Consider the following 11,289-nt stretch of genomic DNA (forward strand, 5'->3'; position numbering starts at 1 on the left):
AATTTTAAAAATCCGTATAGTCTCATGGAAAATGTCAAAATTTGGTTAGGGAAAATTCAAATTCATTACATTGACCGGATTCCAATTGCCAAACCAGTCTGGTCAGAACAGCTGAACAGGTGCGTACCTTGGCAAAATTTTCCTGCCAAGAATCATTTTTTATAATAATTAATTTTGCATGCAGTTTGAGAAATTTTCCTCTGACCATATATAGCTTCTGATATTCTATTATAAATATGGTACAAGCTTTTGACCCAATCATCTTACACTATATAATATTAAAACTTGCCATGATCCAATGCTTGTTAGTTCATGGTTGAAACTTGAAACATAGTCAATCAAAGGTCACAATTTTAATACTGTTGTCAAGTCCCATGCAACAGTGTTTTCTCAGTACACTGTCTCGTTCAATTATTTTGTCTAATATGTTTTTACTGTTAACATTAATTTAGGACGGTGCCTAACAGTACAAACAATATAAAAGATTTTGTTTCATTGGTTAGAAGCTATAGAGACATTTGAAAGCCCATAAAGGGTGAAGAGGGAGGAGACACATTGACATGCAGTCATGCACTCAGCTGTTCCAATTCCCAAGCTGTGTAAGCACACAGTATGTATCGATCAGAACTGTGAGCCTATTTCTCTTGGCTGATTTAACATTGCTAGGCTTAATTGCTCCACAATGCATTGTTTAGATTTTTTTCTCTCTATAATCTATGAAATTAGAGGTGATGATGTCATAGGGGATAAGTTTACACAGTAGAAGACGTCATCATATGAACGTAATTATTATAATTATTATTGTTTAATATATTTTTTGCCTATTTCATTTGGAGAGTGATATTATTTAGGAAGAAATTGCTATGAGGTTGAATTGCACCTAGGGGTGTCAATGATACCCTTGTAGGCGTTTATCTGACCCGTATCATATTCGATAAGGCGGTATGGGTAAGATTTTTTTTTTGCGCTGGCTTATTAGGTATGGATATGGGTAAAGATTTTTTTTTATTAGCTAAACGGGTAAGGGTACAGATAAAAAATATTTCATACCCGTTACCCTATAGGGTAATTATATAATAATATGATAATGTTTGAGCAATAATTAGGGAGTACTTCTGTTATTTAGTGTATTGTTTTTGTTGTAAGAAAAATATTAAACATATTATTTTTATTTATATGTCTTGTTCTTTAATTAATAAATTAAATTTGTCGGAAGATATATTTTTGTTTTTGAATTCTCTTGTTTTATATAAAATACAATTTAGTTGAAATTGATTGCTATACTTGACAGCCGCTGTGAAGATTTAAAAAAAAAAAAAAATTTGATTGCACATTTTTTTATTTTTTTATTAGTAATATCATTGCATATGTGCAAAATAAATTAATTTTGATGTTCTATTTGTAAAATATAATAAAACTAATTATATATTATAGTAGTATTATTCGTCATTCACCCGCTACTATTTCGTTACCCAATAATTTTAACGGGTAAGGGGTAGGGTAAGATCAAATCTTAATGGATAAGGGTAGGGTATAGGTAAGATCATTCTTAGTGGATATGGGTATGAAAATGCTTCCACCCTACCCATATCATACCCATTGACACCCCTAATTGCACCGTCATTAGCCATTTCACAGAGGGTTCTAAATAGCGTGCTATAGCGGTGTTATAGTGTTTTCGGGCCCTAAAAGCTATGGTGCTATCGGCGTTATAGCACGCTATTTAGTGCTATAGCGGCGCTATATGAACATAGCGCTGTTTTTTTAACCATTCCGCTATAACGCAATAAACGTTATTTAAATCATTAATTTCACATGATCCAACATTAGTTTTCAACAACTACAGTTCTCAAGATATTGGAAAATGAATTAATTATTTATGTTGCTTAAAGACATGCATATATACATATGATTTTTAAACTAATTGCTTTAAGTGAAGTTAGAATATTCATGTGCAATTAATTAGTAGTGTAAATGTCTCTAACACAATTTAAAACAGCATTGTTTATTTTTGTTACAAAAGAATATCACATGTCATATTCAAGTTCTTGAGGAATAAAACTTTCTATATCATAATTAACTTTGTATATATAAGACATAAAAATAATACTAATAAGCATTTCAAAATTGAGTGGAGTCTTCATTTTTACAATATTCCGATATCTTTTAAATTTTTTGAAAGTTGCCATTCAATATATAAATAACTTTAATTTGGTTAAGGCATTGTCTTTTATTTGAAATATTAAGTAGAAAATATATTATCCACACTAGAATAATTTCAGATGTTTGATTCTAATCTCATGCTATAAGACCATAACCCCATGTTTGGTTGTGGCCTAAAGCTAAGGAGCCCTAAATTGGTTATTCCAACTTAGGCCGATCTAAATTATTCATGTTTGGTTGAGGCCTAAAGTTAAATCATAGCTTAAACTATTCCTTGTTTGGTTAGAGTTGGTGGAGGACTAAAGTTTTAAAAGCCTAAATTGGTTAATTATTTATAATAAGATACTAATTATATAATATTAATATATTAATAATAATTGTAATATATTATATATTATTATAAAATTTATTTAATATATTAACAATATAAATATTAATTATATATTAATAATAATTATTAATAATAAAAAATTAATTGTATAATTATAAATTAATAATAATTACTAATTATATAATCTTATTAAAATAATAATTGAATATATTAACAATATAAAATATTAATTATATAATTATATATTAATAATAATTATTAATAATAAGATACTAATTATATAATATTAATATATCAATAACAACTATAATATATTATAATATTATTATAATAATAATTTACTATATTAAGAATATGAATTATTAATTATTAATAATAAGATACTAATTATATGATATTACTATATTAATAACAACTAAAATATATTGTAATATTATTATAATAATGATTTAATATATTAACAGCATAACATATTAATTATATAATTACATATTAATAATAATTATGAATAAGAAAATATTAATTATATAATATTAATATATTATTATATTATTATAATAATTATTTAATATATTAACAATATAGGATATTAATTATATATTAATAATTATTATTAATAATAAGATACTAATTATATAATATTAATATATTAATAATAACTATAAAATATTATAATATTATTATAATTATTATTTAATATATTAACAATATAAGATATTAATTATATAATTATATACTAATAATAAGTATTAACAATAATATATTAATTATATACAAATAAAATATTATTATAATCATTCAAGTTAGGCCACGAGGTGGAATAAAAATTAAACCACCATGTGAGGTGGCTTAATTTAGGCCGTCCTAAAGATCGGCTTATGCCATCTTAGGCCGGCTCATTTAAGGCACGTTTGGTGGAATAACGAGGCCTAAACTCCTTATTCCACCATTTAGGCCACAACCAAATATGGTGTAAATGATTTGGATTAGATTGGATTGGATGAAAAAGGAATCCAAATATCTAGCATAGTAATGAATTTAGAATTAGATAATAATTTGGAAGGTTTAAAATTAGTGCTTCACATATAAGACAGATTTAAATAAAAATAATGCAACTTTTATAATAAAATTACAAATTAACACTACTTTTAAAAAAAATAAAAGATAAAAGGTCATAAATTTCACGAATAATTTGAGTACAAATTAGAAATAACGCAAATACTCATCGTAAATTTATGATTTTTTTTTTGAAAGAAGTGGAATTATCCACTGATTTCCATTATCATGAAAACCACATATATTGTCTACTGGTACCAACAGACTCGTACCAGCTACATAAGCATAACCTACAGGTATTGAGAAGTACCTCCAAACAAGTATCAACACATCATCCTGAAAACTTCCAAGCAAAACAACTCATACAGATATCAATGACAGAAAACCTAAAATACAAGCATCTAGCACCACAAAATAGTTTTGTTGCAAACAAGACCAAAAGATTTAAGAGACTACAAGAGACAAGCTACCTTTACTCTCACTGTCACTATTTGAAGGTTCTTCTTTCTCACATGAATTGCTCCATATTACAAGCATAGGGATTAAATCCTGTGTAGCCCCCATGGAAATGACCGTTGTAGACCCACTTAGGTCCTTCAAATCACAAGGTAGAATTAGATTCAAGGCACATGTCTAATCTTTTTTTTGATTTAAAACTCAAAATCTTGAAATAGTTAAATTTTTTGCCCCTAATATTTTAACATCATGTACCTTGCCCTCTTTATAGATAATCTTATTCCTATCCAACCATATGTTCCATAAAATTGACCTCTAATAATTTCAATTATATCTTGTTCCTTTAAAGGAATACAGTAATCCATTTCCAACAAAGCACCTATAGTATTATAAGCAAAAGCAAAATTATTATACTTAGCAATCCATTCCAAATTGATCTTGCATAGTTGCAATTCACAAACAAATGATCCACACTTTTCATGTGAGAGCAGTACACACACTTAGTATCACATGTCCATCCATGTTTACTTAATCGATCTTTAGTTAAAATACGCTTTTGCCTAACTAACCATAAGAATTTTTAAAGGTATTCTAGTCTTCCAAATACTATTATAAATATTGACAAGGAATCCACCAAATTCTAAGAATTTATAAAGGGAATTAACAGTGAAGTTACCATGTGGAGTCCATCTCTAAGATATTTGGTCAACAGTATGGGTTAGTCTAATAGACGATAAACGATTGACCAATGCTATCCATTCAGTAAGGTAAGTTTCAGTTAACTGTCTAGCTAATTGGATATTTAATCTATTGTTATGAAAAGCATCAACTATCATAATATTATTATCATAAGCAATGTCATAAAGATTAGGAAAGTCAACACACAACAATGTATCCCCACACCAAGTATCTAACCAGAACCTGACCGATTCTCTATTACCAATCTGCCATACAGTACTTACTTGAATACAATTTCTAAGTTTCAAAATATCATTCCATAAAGAAGATTTCACTCTTCTATCCCCTATAGAATATTTTTTCTCAATAATGAGCTTTTTCCATGTACATGTTACTTTGTTGTCATAAAATCTAAACAACTATTTAGCCAACAGGGAGATATTCATACTTTGGAGATCTAATACTCCAAGTCCTCCTTGATTCTTACTTTTACAAACCCTGTCCCAAGCAATTGGAGATGATTTTTTCCTAACCGTATTTCCTCCAAACCACATAAATTTACGTCTTAATCTATCAATTTTATACCTGATTTTACTTGGCATTTTACAAAGAGAAAGCCAATATAATGGGATAGATGAAATAACTGAATTTACAAGTAACTTTCCCTCTCATTGACATCAATTTGTCTTTCCATGTTTGTAATCATTTTTCTATTTTTTCGATTAAAGGCAACCATTCAGCCTCACTTAATTTTCTCCAATGTAAAGGTACACCTAAGTACATAATTGGTAGCTGCACTACTTTACATCCTAATAGGTTAGCAAGTTCTTGACCTTCGTCATCACTAATATTTAAAGGAACCATCTCACTTTTGTCAAAATTAATTTTCATAACTGAAAGGTTTTCAAAGCATAGCACTAACCATCTAAGAACAATAATCATTTTCCTATCATCTTTCAAAAAAAGTAAAGTATCATCCGCAAAATGTAAGTTCAAGATATTTCCACAATTTGCAAAATTTCCTAATCCTTGTATCAACCCTGCTTGTTGTGTTCTCAATAGTATTTTATTTAAAACATCAGCTATAAGATTAAATAATAAAGGGGATAGAGGATCCCCTTGACGTAACCCTCTCTTACAATGAAAATAAGTCCCTAATTTCCCATTTAAATTGATGCGAGATCGTCCACTTTGTAAGAATAAGGAAATCCAAGAATTAAACCTATCACCAAAATCTCTCAAATGTAAGAGCTCCAACAAGAAATCCCAATGGACTCGATCATAGGCCTTTTCAAGAAAGAAAGGAAAAGCAAAAGGGAAAGCAAAGGAAGAGAAAAGGAGGAAGAAGGAAGAAGAACATCGATCGACGGGTTTTATTTGTTTTCTTTCTTTCAGAACTCTTCTATTTTTCTTTGATTTCATTTGTATCTTAGCCATGGCTGGCTAAGGGCTTTTCTAGGGTTGATTAGGGTTGTACTTGAAACTTTTGTTATGATTTAGTTGGTTTTATTTTATATATTCTTGTTCTTTGTTATGATCTGTTCTTTATTTTAATTGATTGTGAAGACTTAATCGAAATCACATGAAACCCTAGGATTTGGTATTTGCAATTGAGAAATTGAATATTAGGTCCAGACCATAAGGAATAGGGTATTTGATAGGCTAAGTATCGAGAGGTGACGCTTGTCTTATACGGGCTTTACCTAATAGTTTAGAAAATTGTGCCAAGTACCGAGAGGTGAAAGATGGTTTTCTAGATCAATTGGGACAGTAAGAACTTAATGACTTTAGATTAGGGTAGCCAAGTACCGAGAGGTGACGTTTATTCTAATTTAAAGATGGTATTAATATAGAGATATCTCTTTGTACCTACAACACCCAACTGTGCCTTCATAACTAGAAGAACAAATTTAATAAACCAATTAGTCATGACACTAGTGGATAGGAACTCTAAGAAACCCTAATTTCTCATTCTTGTTAAAAACCTAATTTTGCTTTAAAGACTTTAGTTTAATCACAACCAAACCATCCTAAAAACAAACAAATTCCTTTTATTCTCTTTTACTAAATTAAATTGATTAGGTTAGACTTGAAATTCCGACTTGTCCCTGTGGAGACGATCCCTAAGTACTACTTGACAAGGTTGTACACTTGCAACCAAATTGAGTGTAAATTAGGATTTATTACTTGTATTGTAATAATTCACATCATTAATATGTGTTTGGAGACCAAATTATACATTTTTTAGAATTTTTTACTATTTATTAAGCCACTTTGAATATCACTGATCTAACGGTACCTTTTGATTTTACTGTTACTGTTGGATCAGCGCATTTCAAAGTGATTCAATAAATAGTAAAAAAATTCCGAAAAAAAAGTAAAATTTGGTCTCCAAACACATATTAATATGGAGAACAAGATGAATGGTTTGGATCGATTATTTGGATTTTGAATCCGGTGATTTATAGTTCAATGCACAAATATGCCTATGCATTACAATGTATAGTAGACTTACTCATATATAGTAAGACTACCATACATTGCAATGCATAGGCATCTTCGTGCATTGGACTATAAATCTAAGTAAGTCTACCATACATTGCAATGCATAGGCATATTTCTGCATTGAACTATAAAGCACTGTATTCAAAGTCCAAATAACTGATCCAAACCGTTCATCTTGTTCTCCATATTAAAATGTGTTTAAAGACCAAATTTTATTTTTTTTTTGAATTTTTTTACTATTTATTAAGCTACTTTGAAAATCGCTGATCCAACGATGCCTTTTGATTTTACTGTTACCGTTGGATCAGCGATTTTCAAAGTAGCTTAATAAATAGTAAAAAAATTCAAAAAAAAAATAAAATTTGGTCTTTAAACACATTTTAATATGGAGAACAAGATGAACGGTTTGGATCAGTTATTTGGACTTTGAATACAGTGCTTTATAGTTCAATGCAGAAATATGCCTATGCATTGCAATGTATGGTAGACTTACTTAGATTTATAGTCCAATGCACGAAGATGCCTATGCATTGCAATGTATGGTAGTCTTACTATATATGAGTAAGTCTACTATACATTGTAATGCATAGGCATATTTGTGCATTGAACTATAAATCACCGGATTCAAAATCCAAATAATCGATCCAAACCATTCATCTTGTTCTCCATATTAATATGTGTTTGGAGACCAAATTTTACTTTTTTTTCGGAATTTTTTTACTATTTATTGAATCACTTTGAAATGCGCTGATCCAACAGTAACAGTAAAATCAAAAGGTACCGTTAGATCAGTGATATTCAAAGTGGCTTAATAAATAGTAAAAAAATTCTAAAAAATGTATAATTTGGTCTCCAAACACATATTAATGATGTGAATTATTACAATACAAGTAATAAATCCTAATTTACACTCAATTTGGTTGCAAGTGTACAACCTTGTCAAGTAGTACTTAGGGATCGTCTCCACAGGGACAAGTCGGAATTTCAAGTCTAACCTAATCAATTTAATTTAGTAAAAGAGAATAAAAGGAATTTGTTTGTTTTTAGGATGGTTTGGTTGTGATTAAACTAAAGTCTTTAAAGCAAAATTAGGTTTTTAACAAGAATGAGAAATTAGGGTTTCTTAGAGTTCCTATCCACTAGTGTCATGACTAATTGGTTTATTAAATTTGTTCTTCTAGTTATGAAGGCACAGTTGGGTGTTGTAGGTACAAAGAGATATCTCTATATTAATACCATCTTTAAATTAGAATAAACGTCACCTCTCGGTACTTGGCTACCCTAATCTAAAGTCATTAAGTTCTTACTGTCCCAATTGATCTAGAAAACCATCTTTCACCTCTCGGTACTTGGCACAATTTTCTAAACTATTAGGTAAAGCCCGTATAAGACAAGCGTCACCTCTCGATACTTAGCCTATCAAATACCCTATTCCTTATGGTCTGGACCTAATATTCAATTTCTCAATTGCAAATACCAAATCCTAGGGTTTCATGTGATTTCGATTAAGTCTTCACAATCAATTAAAATAAAGAATAGATCATAACAAAGAACAAGAATATATAAAATAAAACCAACTAAATCATAACAAAAGTTTCAAGTACAACCCTAATCAACCCTAGAAAAGCCCTTAGCCAGCCATGGCTAAGATACAAATGAAATCAAAGAAAAATAGAAGAGTTCTGAAAGAAAGAAAACAAATAAAACCCGTCGATCGATGTTCTTCTTCCTTCTTCCTCCTTTTCTCTTCCTTTGCTTTCCCTTTTGCTTTTCCTTTCTTTCTCTCCTTTAAAACCAGAAAAATAGACTCTAAAAACGTCCTCTAACAGTTCTGCAACATTCCTTTTATAACCCCCTCCAAAATCCCAAAATAACCAACTAAAAATATCTAAAACGGGCTCTGAACCGACTTAATTGCGGACCGCAACCATTCCATTACGGGCCGCAATATATGGATGCAGTTAACAGCTTAAATCGAGGAATTCTGGAGGCCATTGCGGGCCGCAACCACCCCATTATGGGCCGCAATGCCTGTGCTGAAATCTGCTGGCTGGCTTGGTTCTGGCTTGCTTGGTTGCGGACCGCAGGGAGAGTTGCTGCGGGCCGCAATGCATGTGTCAGAGGCTCCATTCTTTGTTCTAACTCGCCCGTTTTGCTTCATTAAGCTCCATAAACTTGATTACCTGTAGAACAAACATAACTAGGGCAGTAACTTGAACTTTTGGACATTTCTAACCTAATTAAACCTAATTTAATCAAAACTTGGCTTAATTTACATAACAAACCCTAGGTTTCAATAGATACGATTTCGGCTTATCAATTAATATGGAGAACAAGATGAACGGTTTGGATCGGTCATTTGGACTTTGAATCCGGTGATTTGTAGTCCAATACACAAAATTCCTATGCATTGCAATGTATGGTAGCCTTCCTCATATATATATATATATAGAGAGAGAGAGAGAGAGAGATGAGCTACGCTACTCCATGGAGTAAAACGCGTTTGTACTCCACGTCGTATTTTCATTTTGAAAGTCCAAACGACCGATCTGAACCGTTAGATGTGATATCCATATTGAAATGTGCATGCAGACCAAATTTCATATTTTTTTGGAACTTTTTTACTATTTATTAAGCAATTTTGAAAATTGCTGTTTTGCTGTGATCAGTAAAAAACACTAAAAATTTCTAGACCATCGGATCAGCGATTTTCAAAATTACTTAATAAATAGTAAAAAATTCCAAAAAATGTAAAATTTGGTCTCCAAGCACATTTCAATAAGAGATCATGTTGAGCGGTTCGGATTGGTCGTTTGGACTTTCAAAATGAAAATACGACGTGGAGTACAAACGCGTTTTACTCCATGGAGTAGCGTAGCTCATCTCTCTCTCTCTCTCTCTCTCTCTCTCTATATATATATATATATGAGGAAGGCTACCATACATTGCAATGCATAGGAATTTTGTGTATTGGACTACAAATCACCGGATTCAAAGTCCAAATGACCGATCCAAACCGTTCATCTTGTTCTCCAAGCACATTTCAATAAGAGATCATGTTGAGCGGTTCGGATTGGTCGTTTGGATTTTTAAAATAAAAATATAGTGCCATAATCTAGGAACTTTTGCTTGCATTGTATTATTTGGTCTACGTACCGGAACTCATAACATCGAGATTATGCAAGATTATATACGAAAGATCCTTTTTTGGCTCTCTCTTCAACCCTATGTCTCTTATCCCTGGGAGGTCTTCCTCCACTAGCAGGTTTTTTCGGAAAAGTCTATCTATTTTGGTGTGGATGGCAAGTAGGCCTATATCAATTGGTTTCAATAGGACTCCTTACGAGCCTTGTTTCTATCTACTATTATCTCAAAATAATCAAGTTATTAATGACTGGACGAAACCAAGAAATAACTCCTTACGTGCGAAATTATAGAAGATCTCCTTTTAGATCAAGCAATTCCATCGAATTGAGTATGACTGTATGTGTGATAGCATCTACTATATCAGAAATAGCATGGAGCACCAACACGTTTTACTCCATGGAGTAGCATAGCTCATCTCATATATATATATATATATGAACCTGTTAGCATGCTACGCGTAGCATAGAGGGCTTCCGTGCAACGGCTCAATATTCGACTTATCAAAATTCTAGTGGTTGATCCGAACCATTCATCTTGTTCTCCATATTAATATGTGTTTGGAGACCAAATTTTACATTTTTTAAAAAAATTTTACTATTTTTTTAGATTTATTGAAAATCGTTGTTTTTTTATGGTCCAGATTTGCTAAAAACAATGATTTTCAATAAATCTAAAAAAAAAAGTAAAAAAATTCCAAAAAATGTAAAATTTGGTCTCCAAATACATATTAATATGGAGAATAAGATGAACGGTTCAGATTGACCGTTAGAATTTTGAAAAGTCGAATATTGAGCCGTTGCACAGAGGCCCTATATGCTACATGTAGCATGCTAGCATATTCATATATGAGGAGGGTTAAAATGCACCCTCCCTTTTGTGCTCCTAACGTGCACCCTCATCTCATATCTTAATTTTCAAAGTTCAAATAGTTGATTCGAACCTTCCAACGTGTT

Source organism: Carex rostrata, chromosome 22, assembly GCF_964058835.1.
Source record: "Carex rostrata chromosome 22, lpCarRost1.2, whole genome shotgun sequence".
Taxonomy (NCBI): Eukaryota; Viridiplantae; Streptophyta; class Magnoliopsida; order Poales; family Cyperaceae; genus Carex; species Carex rostrata.